Below are 16,424 nucleotides of genomic sequence, written 5' to 3'. Positions count from 1 at the left end.
ACAGCAATGGTGAGCAGGCCTCAAACTCTATTAAAAGAGTTCCCTTCCTGAGGATTGACTTAGGAGACTCTGTAGAAGGACACCAATGACCATTTCTACAAAAGGACGTTGACTATATTTTCAGAACTGCCTATCTGAACACTTATCTAACCCAGGGTCTGCCCTTAATAATGGAAGATTTTAGGGGCACTTGGGTGGCTCAGTTGGTTAAGTGTCCAACTTCAGCTCAGGTCATGATCTTACGGTTCGTGAGTTCGAGCCCCACATCAGGCTCTGTGCTGACAGCTCGGAGCCTGGAGGCTGCTTTAGATTCTGTGTCTCCCTCTCTCTCTGCCTCTCTCTTAAAAATAAATAAACATTTAAAAAAATGGTAGCTGCTCCAGGATTTCTAGGCCATAGCATCACCATCCACTTGGGCCACATTAGTTTTTATTTATAAAGTTCTTTTTTGCCCCAAATCATTCCCCTACAATACTATTCTTAAGCCTGCAACTTCTAACATTAGGTTTGCCTTTGGATTTTTGCTACATAAAGTAAATATGCTCACTGGGCAGGGTAATTCATTAGCTGTTTTCAGTCATACCTACATTAACAAAAATTCATTCATCAGAAAGACTGGTCAACAAGCCATTAATTTCCCATCTTGGAAGCAACAAACTATCAAAACAGAGAAAAATGGACTCTGAGATAAAGTTCTGACAAGGAATAATTTTCCCTTGACTTGTACTAAAAAGAAAGTTCTTTGCTCCACTTTCAATGAGTGTCAAAGAAAAAAAGACTCAAGCAGACATTTTTACCTCTCTGACAAAATAGACTATGTAATAAAATTTTTTGTCCAGATAGGAGTTTAGGGGCCATAGGGAAAATGTGGCTTTATAAAAAGCTTCCTTATTTCCAATTATATAGGAGAAGCTGAGAATATATCATTTCTCTAAAATGTCTGCAAAAAAGAATCTTTCATTTCTTTCTTTTTTTTTTTAATTTTTTTTTAATTTTTTTTTAACGTTTTTATTTATCTTTGAGACAGGGAGAGACAGAGCATGAACAGGGGAGGGTCAGAGAGAGGGAGACACAGAATCTGAAACAGGCTCCAGGCTCTGAGCTGTCAGCACAGAGCCCAAAGTGGGGCTCGAACTCACGGACCGCAAGATCATGACCTGAGCTGAAGTCGGCCGCCCAACCGACTGAGCCACCCAGGCGCCCCTCATTTCTTTCTTAATAAAGCTTCAGGACAAAAGCAACTATTCTTAAGAATGTTATTGATTTACCTTAGACACCTTGCTATAGTGTAAATGTACTTTTGGCAACTCAACACTGGAATGATTATGATAAAAATATTTACTCTTCTTTTTAATTCTAGCCCCAATTCATTTCAGATCCAGTTAAACGGTAATTTTAAAGTAACAGGAATAAAGTGATATTTGCCGCTTAAAAAAAAAAAAAAGATATGGAAGCAACCCCATGTTCATCATAGATGAATGGCTAAAGAAGATGAACTGTGTATATATAACAAAATATTAACCAGTCATTAAAAAGGATGAAATCTTGCCATTTGAGACAACATGGATGGGCCTGGAGGGTACAATACTAAGTAAAAGAAAGAAGTCAGTCAGAGAAAGACAAATACCATATAATTTCACTCAGATGTGGAATTTAAGAAAAAAAAAACCTAATGAACAAAGAAAAAGAAGAGACAAAGAAAACAGATTCTTAAATACAGAGACCGACTAAACTGACAGTTGCTGGAGGGGAGGCGGTTGGGGGGGAATGGATGAAATAGATAAAGGGGATAAAGAGTATACTTACCTTGATGAGCTCTGAGTAATGTATAGAACTGTGGGGTCATTATATGATACACCTGAAACTAACAGAACACTGTATATTAAATATATTTGAATAAAAATAAAATTAAAATTGAAAAAAGGTATTATTCAAGAGCCAGTCTACTCTGTAGACTTTTCTTCATGAGTGCTGGATTTGATATATGTTCTTAGCATCTGGGAGCACGAGAGAGTACATCAGGCCAGGAGAAAAAACCCTTAATAGATAAAAAATTTCACTTCTGCCTTTATAATACCCTTTTCCATGGCACCCTGTGGTTTGGAGAACTCACTGTCACCCACATCGAGTTCAATTTTGTCTCTAAATCATTCATTCCTTGGGCTAATTTTGGCAATTGTGTTAAAAGAAACCAGACTCATAAAGATTATGGCTAGGATGGGAGACATGTTTGTTTACTTTAACCTTCTTTTGTCTTTTTCATATCTTGGCATCTATGCTGTCTAAATGCCTGAAATCTTCACACGACATATGTAAAACAATTATCCCAAACAGAAAGCAGTAGTAAGGAAAAAGTAGAATTTGCAAAACTGTGCCCATTAAAATGAAAATGATCAAGCTTTTGATATTCTTACACAGTGACCCAGATTTGAAAACTGGTGCATTCAATGAAGGCATTCCTTAGGTGGTAATATTTCAAACTGAAAATGATGGTGGTTGTTGTCAGTCTTTAATCAAGGACTCATTATCAACGCAAATTTTCACCCTCGACGACGGTATCAGAGTCATAATTGATAGTGATCTGCAAAGGTCCATTGTGAGTTACAGCTTTTACGAAAAAAACATTTTTCCAGAACTTGGTGTTGGAAATGATTTATCCGTAACAAAGAACGCTTTACATACCTGAAATCCAGAAGGTATGGAGATAACACCTCAACTGGACAAGTGAGCATGAAGAATGCTGTCATAATGATTACTTAATACTCAGAAATACTTGAAATGGAGAGAGGCAGTCATACGGTAGTACAAAGAATGTTTTTAAATGTAATAAAAATATTCCCAGACTTTTTCAAACAGTGAACTGGAAACCCTATTATCATGGGGTTGGAGATGGATGGGAAAGGGGAGGTAGGAGAGAAAGAATAACTCTCCCTAAAACTTGGTTAATCATTTGCCATATATTTACCTTTGACAATATTTTGCATACTGTTGCAAACTGCAAGAGTAATCATAACTAGAGAATTATTCCTTTAGAACATCAGGATGTATTTTATGTTTTGGTAGGTAGATCTTGAGATTAAATGTGTCATAAGTTCAGTCACAGCCGAGCTAAAAGAAAGCTACCTTAAAAAATGAAGAAATGGGAAATAATTTGTTTTAAAATTGCTATTGGCTGGCTATCAGTTATTACAGCATGATATTAATGAGCCAAAATCAATAGACTCAATCCCTTTAGAGATCTGTTAAGTCTTCCATTCTCTCTACTAGAACACATTCCTAACGAGATAGGAGTCATTTTTCACAAGGTGGGGCCGGGAGAGGATACAGAACGGAATTACAGAAAAAGGAAGTGTTACTTGAAGCGATTGCCTGACAAAAAGGGATAATGATGCCATCTTCATAAACTAATAGCTAAAGGCAAATTTAATATATTCTTCCGGTTTAACAATGATTAAAATGATGATAAATATATATAATTAGATGTAATCTTACATTTCCCTTAAGTCTTTTCAGAACACACATACCTTTATTAGTCAAAGCTGATGAGTGCTTATGGAAACAGAAGAAAATCATGAGTCCTATGTTATAGCTACTACTTCTCTCCAAGGGATGGCACCTGGTCCTGTGGATGAGCAACATTTTCCAGCCGCTGTCAGCAGCCTGACCTCTCCCAGGAGGTTCAGATTCTGGAAGCCATTTCCTTGAACATATCAAACTGAACGACCACAGCTACCCCAAGCGTAGTATGTGTTTCTCCCCCAACCTGCTTCATCTTTTTTATACTTAATTTCAGTTTGGGGGACCACTATTCATTCATCTCTTACCTCAAAACCAGCAACTGAGACTTTATAAAAATTTCTCTTCTCTCTCAATGTCTGGTCAGTGCTACTCTTGTTAATTACTTCTCTAACCTGATGTCTCTTCTCCAACCTTACAATTACTGAGCTAACTTCAGTCTTTATTTCCCACTTCTAACTGATCTCTCTACAGTTTTAACCCTCTTAAATTTACCTTCCTATTTATTATCACAATATTGCATTGAAACCACTAGCTTAAACCTTACCTGGCTACACTAAACTTGTCGTTCATGAATCTCTCTAACATACCAGATTCTAAGTCCTTCAAGAATAGGAATGATCTTATTCATCTTTTACAACCAAAATACCAAATATGCTGCTGACACATAATAGCTACTTTGTGACTTCTTTCAATAAAAAAAATTCAGATATATAAAAATTATGCCAGAGATTAAATTGTTATTATCAGTTTTAACATGGTGAGATCTTTTATTGAAACAAATACCACTGTCAACTTTGACTTAACTAATGGCATTTTCTCCAAAGTTTATGCTATCCAGGTGCAGAACGTCAATAAGTCTTCGTGTTCTCATTTCCATCTTCTGGATCAAGTTATCATGCACAATAACATGTTTACTCTAAAATAATAATAGTAATAATAAAATAAAAAATAAAAAAGACTAGAAAGGAGTTCTCAACTATTTCTTTAATCCTTCTATTCCAATTTCTACACTTTTAAAAAACATAGTTCCTGAAAAATAAGACAGATAAAAATGCTTCTGCTGGTTATAAAATATTATGATGCAAACATGGCTTCTTGCTTTAAGGATATAGTCAACATTTATGAATTTAAATTGTTTCTTTTCTCTTTTGTATTAGTTCTCCATCCTTAAGCTGCCAAGACTACCCTTGTGTGTGGATATTTACTATACTGATTTTAAGAATCAACATTCTTAAATGTTGATACAACTTTAGACTGATTACAGCAGACTTCAAGGTTTTAGTCACTAAAATCATCCTAATTCAACACTTTCCAAGAACTGATAGGAAACTAGCTTCTGGTTTCCTGGGCCTCATGCATGCGTTTATTTTAAATGTCAAAGTGTACTTTGAAAGAGTGAAAAACCATAAGGAGTCAGAACCATGAAGACCACACTTGGTTAGAAACACTGCTGCGAATTAGAAAGGAGAACATTATGATTCAAGGAAATTCATCTTTGCACCAACTCAGTTATTATCATATAGTTGTTTTACAGGAAAAAAACACAACACAGAATTCAAAGAATTCCTCCCAGTTTGCACAGGAAACAGATGCACACCAGGCCCTCTCCAAGTCTTGAGAGGAGACCAAGTCCAGGGGTTGGTATAGTTTTCCCCATCAGAGGACAACACACAGGTCCTTATCCTCCATTTTTCATCTCACCCTCACTTTTATCTAGGGATGCTCTCATCCCCCAGAAAAAGGTATTAGATATGGGGCGCCTGGGTGGTTCAGTTGGTTAAGCGTCCGACTCTTAGCTTCATCTCAGGTCATGATATCACGGTTCCTGGGTTTGAGCACTGCGTAGGGCTCCCTCTCTCTCAAAATAATAAATAAACTAGAAAAAGGGATTAAATAAAGGATAAGATACAAGGGGTAATAAATGTCATTTGGCTCAACTTCCCAGTATAGGCCATCTCTGCAACAAATAATTCTTAAAGTAGCACGTTCTCTGGTCTTCTTTGGTTTTATCCAGTCTCTGCAATGACTTCCCAAGTGGTCTCTCCAGCCTCACCTTGTGCCCCTCTCCACCCCCTGCCTTCCACTTAAACCCTCTATCAGCTTACTGAATGCACCAAACTCTTACCCAGGTCAAGAACTCAGCAGGTGCTTTTGCTCTATCTGGATTGTTCTCTCTTAACTGTCCATCTGACTGTCACCCAGACATCCTTCAGTTTCAACTGAAACACAATTTCTTCAAACAAGTTTTCTTGACCAATCCCAGCATTATTCTTTCCCATTTAAAGAAGTTACTTGTGATCACAATACCTTCTTGACACCCTTTGACTTTAACTCTCTTTCGGTGTTGTCAATTCCTTCCCATTTTGGAACACTATTTTCTTTTATGTAGAAAGAAGAGGGAAGCACAATAGAAACTGAGTAATTCTACTTTCACTCACATCCACTAACTTCCTTATTCACTGCTTTGCTCTAAATTACGCTAGAATCTTCGGCTCTCCTCAGCATTTTCCCAGGCTTCAGCCCACTCTGTTTTTCTTCTTCTTACTATGTTTACAGCTCATGCAACACCTTTGTGAGCATTTCTAATTATATGTTCCTTTGTTCATCTGTTCTATGAGCCAGTTTTCAAAATTGATTTGGCTAGAGACTCATAAGTTTCCCTAGTGGTCTCTCTTTAGGGATTAAGTGAAATGCTCTTTCCAGCATTTGTTAAAGTTAGTTTATACGAATGTCTTATTTTTAAGAACTCTGTCTTTTGTCAAAGTTACCAGTGATTCCAAATTGCCACAGGCAATTATCACTCCCTGCTCCTCATCGCACTCTGCATTTTAGCAACATCTGACACAAGTGACCATTCCCTTTTGTTGGAAACACTTCCTGGTTTGGGTTCCATGATGATACTCTTTTCTGGGGGAGGAGGGAGTTTTTTACTGGCTCCTTCAAGATCCCTCAGTGTGACAATGAGCCAGAGCACAGCCCTTAGGTGATATGCTCAAGACCAGGGCTCTAACCAGCATCCAAAGATTCTTTGTTGCCAAATGTCTATGTTCAGCTGTGACTTCCTCCAAGTGTTCCAAATTCTATGTCCAAAAGCCCAATCTGACATTGCCACATGGGTACCTCAAACATACCTCAAAAGGCTAAAAAGGAATTCTGCATTTCCCTTCGGGTTTTGTTATTTCACTTAGTGTTATCCACCTTAGGAAACAGCCTCACCATCTCTCCAGTGCCTGGTGATCATTTTGGTTCTTCCTTTTCTTCATCCCATCCCTTATCCAATTTGTCAGCAAGGCCTGTTAGCTCTGCATTCAAACAGTTCCTGAATCTATTTCTCTCCAGGACCACTGTTCCAACTCTTATCTATGCCACTGTCATCTGCTGGAATAGCCTCCTGGCTGGTCTCTCTTCTCCTCTGCTGGCCCTACAGTGTCTTCTCTTCAAGGAGGCCAGGGCGATCTTTTAGAAAGATGGCCTCCTGTGAGGTGCTTCCTTTGAATCGTACAGCATTCTCCCACCCCTCCAGGTCATTCTCATTATTTGATACTAAATTTTTTTAAACAGTACTGAAAGTTGTATAATTGATAATTTGTATATTGACTTACGTGTCTGTCTCTCTAAGCAAGAATGTAATTTCCATGATATTAACCTCTATTATCCACTGACTTAGAAGAATACTAAGGCTCAGAGTATGCTAAGTATCTGTTGAATGAATTTTCAATAGACAATGTCTAAATCATGGTGTCTTCTCACCTCATCCAGAATACAAATCAAAACCCAACATGTCTCTTAGGACTCTCAAAGCCCTCTGTGACCTGGCCCCGTGATCGCCGCTCCCCTATCTCTTGCTACCCCCTCCCCCTCCTCCAGGTGTGCAGGCTTCTTTGGTTCCTGGAAGATGCCACACAAACCCCTGCTAGTTATCCTTTCTGTCTGGAAAACTCTTCCTGCTCACAACCATATGGCTCACCTGCTGACTGCCTTCAGGCCAATATTCAAAGATCATCTTCTCAGGAAGGCTGTCCCTGGGCATCTGATCTAAAGTTTCGACACTCACTGGGCCATGCCACTGACACTTTCTGCATGCCTCCTCTGCTTTATGTATTTTCTCCTAGCACTTATCTCTAATAGATTATCTCCTAGCACTACCTCTAATAGCACTTATCTCTAATAGAGTCAACATAGTATTCGATATAATATACTATATCTTATATTACAGGTGTGTATCGTGTTTACTCTCTATTTGCCCAGTGAAAGGCAAGCTCTGTGGGGCCAAAGATGCTTTTGTCTGCTTTGTCCAACCCCATCCACACAGAGCTCAGACTAGTGTTAGACATCAAGAAATATCTGTTGAATAAATGAATAAGAAACTTCCATCCCTTTTCTTAAAACACTGAGCAGTTTTTTTTAGTTAGAAAAGACAACTAATTAAAGATTTGCTTGATTATGTGTTAAACAGAGCTTTAATCTCATTATTGGTAACCTAGACAAGTTTCCTTCCTTCTATGAGAGAAGGTTAATATTTGGAGAACATGAATAATGATTGTGTGAAACAAATTAAGTAATACTCTCAACTCCATTTATGAGTTTTACAATAGGCTTTTATTATGCTTAGTAATGTTGCTACTTCCTAATACCATATAATGAACTTCATCTCTAGCTACACCTAATAATGAGTAAAAAATCATTCTCCTTTAGGGGCGCCTGAGTGGCTCAGTCAGGTAAGCATCGGACATCAGCTCAGATCATGATCTCATGGTTTTTGGGTTTGAGCCCCTCATCCGGCTCTGTGCCCACAGTTCAGAGCCTGGAGCCTGCTTTAGATTCTGTGTCTCCCTCTCCCTCTGCCCCTCCCCTGCTCGCGTTCTGTCTCTCTCTCTCAAAAATAAATAAACATTAATTTTTTTTTTTTTTTAAAAAGCATTCTCCTTTAGCCACGAACTCTACAAAGTGACATTCTCTTCATGGGAAACACCTGGTTTGTCCTGTCTACTGTAATTGTTTTCCTTCATCTCAATATTACAATTACTTGCTTAACAGCTGCATAATTGGTTAACCGACCCTGATGAATCAACTCAAGAAACTGGATTGATTGTGAGCTGAGCTTTATGTGAAAAGTTGGTACGTTTCATGCTGTACTACTAATTTGAAAGACCAAAAACCTAACATGAAACTTCCCAGAGTCAGGAGGGTGGGAAAAGAGCAGATTTCTGTTCTAAACCACCTGGAGTTTGGCATAAATTCCACTTTTCCAGAAAAAAAAAAAAAAGTTAAATAAATGAAAAGCAATTCAGAAACCAGTAGATCATGTTAGAATAAAGCCCGTGCGCCAAGGAGCTGAGACCAATTTACAAGGGTTACCTTCCCTATCAGGTCAAATATGCCTATTCCAGAAATGGTCTGTGCGAGTTGTCATTTGCTTACATTTGACAGATTCCCTTTATCCCTTCTTGGCAACTATCAGAACAGGCTCATCCAGTTTCATCTGAAATGTTTTGTCTTCCTTTCGAAAGTACTGATGGTAACATTTTATGGCAGGCCATAGTCAGTTCTTAAGCAGAAAAGTCTTATTAATATTAAACTACCTGTCAAGATCACTCTTTTTTGGTCATCCGTAAGAATCTCCTTTTGCCGTAAAGAAGGGCTGATCCCATCCAGGTAGAGGATCGTGCTGAGAAACTATGAAAAATAACTATTTAGGCGGAACGGCACAAGCCAAGCATGACTCTCACTTCATACTACAATGTAGACTTTATAATAACTTGAGAATTCACCAGGCTATAATGCTGAAGTCCATCTTTTCTGTTAACTTCTCAAATTCAGCACTATACAACCATGCATATATCTATTTATTTATATCACTGAATATGCACGACTGTAACTAAATACTAAGAACGGCACACATTTAACAAAATAGAACTAAATAAAAATTCATAGCTACTGTTACCTTAGATAATAATTTTGTTGCTAATGACCTTGGAAGGACATTTATTAATTTGGGCTTAATTTAATAATGTATCATTTAAATCACCTGGAACCTTATACTCTTAATTTTAGCTCTTGAAATAAAAAGCCAGTAAACATGTTCCAGGTGTGGTGACTTTAACCAAACACAGCTTTTCTCTAGGAATGCAGCCTCCAGCTTTCGCTAGTCACCTGCTTCAACAGCTTTCGAATGATCAAATAATGTTGTGTTGGGTGGGAAACTCTTGGAAGTCAAGGTCCTGTGACCACTTGAACAAGCACACACGCCCTAGTAGCTGCCACGCTTGGATCAGATTTGGAAATAAGTGAGCCAAAACCTGGAAGACAGAAATTGCTTTTGATGTCTCTGCGGCCACCTACACCTGAGGAAGTGCAAGGAAATGTCCTATCACTTACCTGGCTTGCCTCACTAAATGACTTCCCCTTCAATGAAACTCTAAGCATATTATGGTTATGATTACGATTACGATTATGATTATGCTGGCTGGTTTCGAGCTACAAATGGAAAGAAAATGGCATTGCTGTGCCCGGGGTTTTTTGGGGAGGGGGTGCTGTTTGTTCACTCCTAGCCAGCTGTCGGATACGGGAACAGCCAGGGTCAGCCCCCTCGAGTGTCCCCGAGACCCCGGGTCCCCGCGGCGGCTGCAGACCCGCGCGCTGGCGCCCGGCCCCGGCGCGCGCAGGGCGCATACCCTGCAGGCTCGGCTCGCCCCTCTCGGGGCCTGCCGCCTCCCGTCCACGTCTCACTTCCTTTTCCCCGGCCCGCCGCCGCCGAGAACACCCGGACTGGGTGGGATCGCATTCCTGCAAGAACAGCCCGGCTCGCCCAACTCACCAGCCGGCGAAGTTTCCTCGCGAAGAGGGCCGGGTGTCGGGTTTCAGAAATCTCCTTTCCCTTCCCCAAGCCCGTGAGCCCCGGGGCTTGTCCACGCCAGCGGCCGCTCGGGATCCGCTCTACCGGGCGCCACTCATGGGGACGGCTCCCCGCTTTCCAGCCTGTGGCTCGGGATGGGTCCCCGGCCCCTGCCCGTCGGGACTGCCGGTGGCAGGACTGGTAGCACCACCCCTGGGTCGGCCGAGCCGCGGGGATCTGCAAGGTCTGGGCGAGAAGAAGGCGTGTCTCCCGGTCCTAACGCGGATGTGCCGGGAGCTCACCTAGGGCAGATCTCGCCGGTGACTCAAAGGCTCTGGGCTTCTGGATACGTTCCCCACACTGCCAGGCTGGAGGCCCTCGCAGCGAGCTCATTTTTATTCCTCTGCGTTCCCGTGTTTTCTCTGATATCTCTCATTCAAAGCGCCCAGGGCACTGTGAGAACTGCTTCCAACGCATCGCATTTTCTCCTCCCGGGGGAAGTCTCATGAGCTGCGGGGAGAGCACGGAATTGCGGGTGGAGAACAGAGAAGGGCCCCGGGAAATAAAAGGGGACTTAATGAAATCAGTGTTTTAAAAGCTAGAACCCGTTCGTGTGAAGGCATTAATCAGTGCGCACCATCCTCCTAACGTCACTTCAGAGATCAGGAGGGTAGTAAATTATAGAGGTCATGTCTATGAGGTCAAAGGAAATCAAGAGCATACCCATTCACTGAACCAATATGGGTTAAGTACCTACTCTGTGGCAGACCCTGCTCTAGAGACTTCCAGCTCCTTCTGTCCACAACAAAGTTCCCGGCTGGCTCTCCTGAGGTCACATTTGAGACAGACTCTGACATCCCTAGGTAACCCACTGGCGGTAAGAGGGAGAAACCAAGGTTGTATACATATCATAGCAGCTCAGTTAATCCTCTGTGAAGAAACCAAGGTTGTATACATATAATAGCACCTCAATTAGTCCTCTGTGAAGAAAATTTCAAAGTTCCGAACCATTGTTCGTAAACAATGAGATGCTATTTAAATTTTAATTGTTTGACCCAGTTCTGGCAGGGTGCTTTAAGGGACGGTGTGGGAGGCACAGCCATTACCAGCTGGGGAGCATCTTGCTGAGAAGTACTGTGGGTAGAGGTGAAGGAAGAGCCCAAACCAAAACAAAATGCAAGTCCAGACTCTTTTTATTTTTTTAATATTTATTTATTTTGAGAGAGCACAAGCAGGGGAGGGACAGAGAGAGGGAGAGAGGAGGAGAGAGAGAGAATCCCAAGCAGGCTCCACACTGTCAGCCCGGAACCCGATGCAGGGCACGAACTCAGAGAACCTGAGCCGAAATCAAGAGTCAGACACTTAACCGACTGAGCCACCCAGGCGCCCCAGAGTCAGACTCTTGATCTGGGCTCAGGTCATGGCCTCACAGTTTGGTTGGTAAGATTGAGCCCCCATATTGAGCTCACTGATAGCTCAGAGGCTGCTTGGGATCCTCTCTTTTCCCTTCCTGTGCACACATGTGTATATGGTCTCTGTCTCGCTCTCAAAATAAATAAACTGAAAAAAAAAAGAGAGAGGACAATGGGAGAAATTAGAGGGTCGCACAAGATTCTATCTATTCTATTAGGAAAATGTGGAAGTCCTATTTCCTGTGCCTCAATGTTCTTTTCCTGAAAATGGAGATAATAAAATGCCTGACTAGTGTTATTGTCAGTAAATGAGATCATATCAGCAAAGCTCATACAATAGTGTCTGGCAAGATAAATTTTATATACATGTTGTCCATACGTGCTATTTTGTAGCACTCATTTACTCCATTCTCCCAAAGGCCTGATTAATAAAAATTATTCTGATCTACTAGGAGGAAGTATAGGAGGTTTGGGTTGTACATTTTCAAAATTATGTATGCTGGGAATATTTATGGTAAATCTGTTTTCCATCCATCAGCAATATCTGAGTATATAACAAGTATGTGTCCCTGGGCCTGGAGAGAGATAAAAGAAAGAACTTCACTCTGAATTTATTCCATTGTATGCAGCATATTAATTTAAAGTGATTCTAAATAAATAAATAATTCTCTGTACTAATCAGTGAAAAATATGAATTCTTCACCCAGTTTATGTATTCACTTACATTAATCCTAATAGTTATTATTTCCCATATGGAGTTTATAAAACTCTTGCCAAGAGATTATCTCATTTGACTTGCACAACACTGCTTTGTTGCTTTCACAACATTGCTTTCACAACACAACAGGTATTATTTTTATTTTTCCCATGTTAAAAAGGAAGAAAATGAGGGCTGAGAAAGTCCCAACAATGTGCCCAGAATCATCAAGATCCATAAAGGTAGAACTCAGGTTTGCTGGGGCGCCTGGGTGGCTCAGTCGGTTAAGTGTCCAGCTTTGGTTCAGGTCATGATCTCCCGGTTCGTGAGTTCAAGCCCCACATCAGGCTGTCTGCGGACAGCATAGAGCCTCCTTCGGATCCTCTGTCCTCCTCTCTCTCTTCACCTCCCCCGCTCTCAAAAAATAAATAAACATTAAAAAAATAAGAAGAAAAAAGAACTCAGGTTTGCTGATCCCAAAGGCAGGGTTCACGGTGGTCACCACACAGTGCTGCCTCCCTAGTATTTCTAGAAAAAGTTCCTGCTGTGAGAAAGTCTGATAGACATTTATCATCTGCTTTTCTTGTCACCCTTCCCCAGATAAGTGTGCCAGCTGCCTGATGGGTCCACTTTTGCAGGGACAGCCCTCCTGGAGTAGCTTGCCGCGTAAGTCCTGTCTTTGGGCTCTGAGGCTCAGAGGCATTAGTGTTACATAGTGATTCTACTCAGCCACTTGAGAGTGGTGGAACTTTTCCTTCCCTGCGGGAAGACAGGTTCCAAGGAGGAGACGGTGGTGGGAAAACAAAAGAAATGATTCCGGGCCATCTCATGAAGGCCACTTTGACTAGAGGTAGAGCAGAATAAAAGACCGTGCAAAACCAGTGAAAACAAAGTGACAGCGTTATGTGTCATAATCAAACATAACTGCCGGGGTGGGTGGGTGGCTCAGTCGGTTAAGCATCTCACTTCAGCTCAGGTCATGATCTTGCAGTTAATGAACTCGAGCCCCATATCCGGCTCTGTGCTGTCAGCTCAGAGCCTGGAGCCTGCTTCAGATTCTGGGTCTCCCTCTCTCTCTGCCCCTTCATCTCTCCCTCTGTCTCAAAAATAAATAAACATTTTTAAAAATAATTGCCTTCCTGTACCTTAAGTTTATGTACCACAAATTAAATAGACATAAATTGTCAATAGGTTTATCAATCAATAAATACAGCCCCAAGGCAAACAGATACATAATGTACATGTACATTTCTAGTTAGAAACGGCAGGGGCGCCTGGGTTGCTCATTCGGTTAAGCATCCAACTCTGGATTTCCATTCAGGTCATGATGTCACAGTTCACGAATTCAAGCCCTGCATCGGGCTCTGTGCTGACAGGGCAGAGCCCGCTTGGGATCCCCTCTCTCTCTGCCCCTCCCCCTGCTTGCTCGCATGCGGTCTGTCTCTCAAAATAAATAAATAAACTAAAAAAATTTTTTTTTAAATTACAAACAGAGGGCATCTGGATGGCTTAGTCAGTTAAGGGTCTGACTCTTGATTTCCATCCAGGTCCTGATCTACAGTTGTAAGATCGAGCCCCACATTGAGCTCCACATTGTGGAGCCTGCTTGGGATTATCTCACTCCCTCTACCGCTCGTGCTCTCTCTCCTGTTCTCTAAAAAATAAAAAATAAAAATTTTTTAATGGCAAATTGATCGCATGTGTTTCATCCTGTCTTCCCCAAACTCCTCTAACATGAGAATAAATGGATTTTTAAATGTTATGGAGTCATAAAGACAAATACAAGGGAGAGAAGACCTCAAAAGACAAAATAAACTGCAGTAGATGGTTGAAAGAACCTAAATCAGATGCAGACTCGTAACCGACCTGTTAGAGGAGAAGAGTTTACACACTGCTTGCCTGGAGGAGAGATTATGGATAAGAAACAAGACAATTTTCTGTGCGTTAGCCTGGGCGACTCAGGCCTAAGAGGCAGAAATACCACCATAGAAGGAGGCCAGGTGGTAGGGTGAACACAGGGGTTTGGTTAGACGTCTGTATACCGAATGCTTGGACCCAAAGCTTCCTTCCCCACTGCGGTGCAATCAACCAACCATAAGTTCCTCCATCTGTTCAACCCAGCCTCCAGGAGATGAGAAGTTTGTTTTCTGGAGAAAGTAAACTAGAGTAATTTGTGGCTTATCAGATGAACACGTATTTTCACTCTGCTCCTATAGAAGATGAATTAAAAAGAAATTTACATGCAAGACAGGAAAAAACTCTCAAAATTGAAAATACACTCAAAAAGTTTTTGAATTTGACAGGCAGGTTATAAGATTATGTTGAAAAATCTTCAGGAAAACAGAACAAAAAGCCTAGGGAAATAGAACAATTGGAGAAAGGGGAAATTTTTCTGACTAATGGGAATCCCAGAGAGTTCCAGAAAAGAGGAGTTCTTTGTACCCAGAAAGAGTATTTGAAACATTGTTGATAAATGTGTGTGCAGTGGAGACTGGAAGTGCTCATCTGATTCCTTGTCCTCTTTTTGCTGAGCACCCAACTAGATTTCACTTCCTAGCCCTTTTCAGGTAGAGAGGCATGTAATTGAGTTCTAGCCAACGGTATGCGGGCAGCCGTGATGTATGCTACTTCTAGGCCATTCCCAGGATTGGCCTATGAGACCCTCCATGCTTTCCCTTTTTCCTTATTAGTATCCAGACACAACGCTCAGTAAAGAACTCTGCAGCCTTAGAAGACAGAGCCCTGAGATGAAAGGAAAGTATGGCTCTGAATATTCCATACTGTGCCATCCATGATGGCACAGAAGCCCCAGCCAGCTACCACACACGTTGGACGTGACAGGGACAAGAAATACACTTATACCATATAAAGCCACCGAGATTTTTGGACTTATTTGCAACAGCAGTTAGACTATTCTGACTGTTACTATTTGAAAGATCATTTGTGAATAACTTAAAATAGATACAAAGTTTACAAAACAGATTGGAAAAAGAATATAACTAACTCCAGGGGGAGAAACGGCTCTGAGAGGAAAGATACATAATGATAATATACCACTTTGTTCCTACGTAGATATGATCAGAATCATGGGAACAGTGACAAGAGAGTAACCATGAACCACGATGTGAATAATAATTAACAATCAAATTTTGGGGTGCCTGGGTGGCTCAGTTGGTTAAACATCTGACTTCAGCTCAGGTCATGATCTCATGGTTCATTTGTGCCCCATATTGGGCTCTGCATTGAGTGTGGAGCCTGCTTGGGATTCCCTCTCCCCCCCCCCCCCCGCCCACACCACCCCTTCCCCACTTGTTCTCTCTCTCTCAAAATAAATATAGAAACTTTAGAAAAGAAACGTTAAATCTTTCTTGAATTTCTTTGCCTGCCTTTTAACCAATTATCAGGTAATTTTCCAAGCATCCAAACTAACATTGATGGATGTAAATTCAGGTAAATAATGTATTTTCTCCCAAAATATGTGTACAGAGTGGAGATAAGGAAAGGCGGTCTACGTACATGTGTAAGGCAATTAAATCCTCAACTATGATAATGGTCAATAAACAATGTGCAAAATTGCTAAGGAAAGAAATAGAATAAGCAAACCATTTAGAAATATATAAGTACAATGAAAATTAATAAGAGTCAAATTTTTACTATGGGAATTGAGACCGGGACTTAGGAGGAGATCTGTGCTGGTTTATAAGGATTTTAACACCACTTTTTAGAAACTATGAGATGTATTACCTCAATAAAAATAAAATTAGTATTAAAGTAGTCTTAAAATATAGAGAGGGAAACAATATTTTAATAGAGAAAACATTACAATTTATTGAAGTGTTTGTATATATTTTTGCGTAATAACCCAGTAGTAGTGGAGAGAGTGAATTTGGGGTGCAGCCTGGTAATGGAGGTGAGAGGTCTGCTCACTCATTTATTCATTCAGCAAACATTTATTCCATAA

General features: G+C 40.9%; 1 protein-coding gene across 4 annotated transcripts in view; it reads right to left on the bottom strand.

Moving 5' to 3' along the window:
* RAB27B (RAB27B, member RAS oncogene family) overlaps positions 1 to 16,424 on the bottom strand; it is a 146,415-nt gene that overhangs the window by 45,822 nt on the left and 84,169 nt on the right. For 2 of the 4 annotated variants that reach the window (XM_060613899.3, XM_060613901.3), the window contains exon 1: positions 10,337 to 10,815. The exons of 1 other annotated variant lie outside the window; for it this stretch is intronic. The gene's annotated coding sequence lies outside the window, so the exon portion shown is untranslated. Of the gene's footprint in view, positions 1 to 10,336; positions 10,816 to 16,424 lie in introns of those variants that run through there. One more of the 4 variants, XM_060613900.3, reaches the window with a different exon arrangement.

Source organism: Panthera onca, chromosome D3, assembly GCF_046562875.1.
Source record: "Panthera onca isolate mPanOnc1 chromosome D3, mPanOnc1 haplotype 2, whole genome shotgun sequence".
Taxonomy (NCBI): Eukaryota; Metazoa; Chordata; class Mammalia; order Carnivora; family Felidae; genus Panthera; species Panthera onca.
This window is presented reverse-complemented; position numbering and strand designations above follow the sequence as displayed.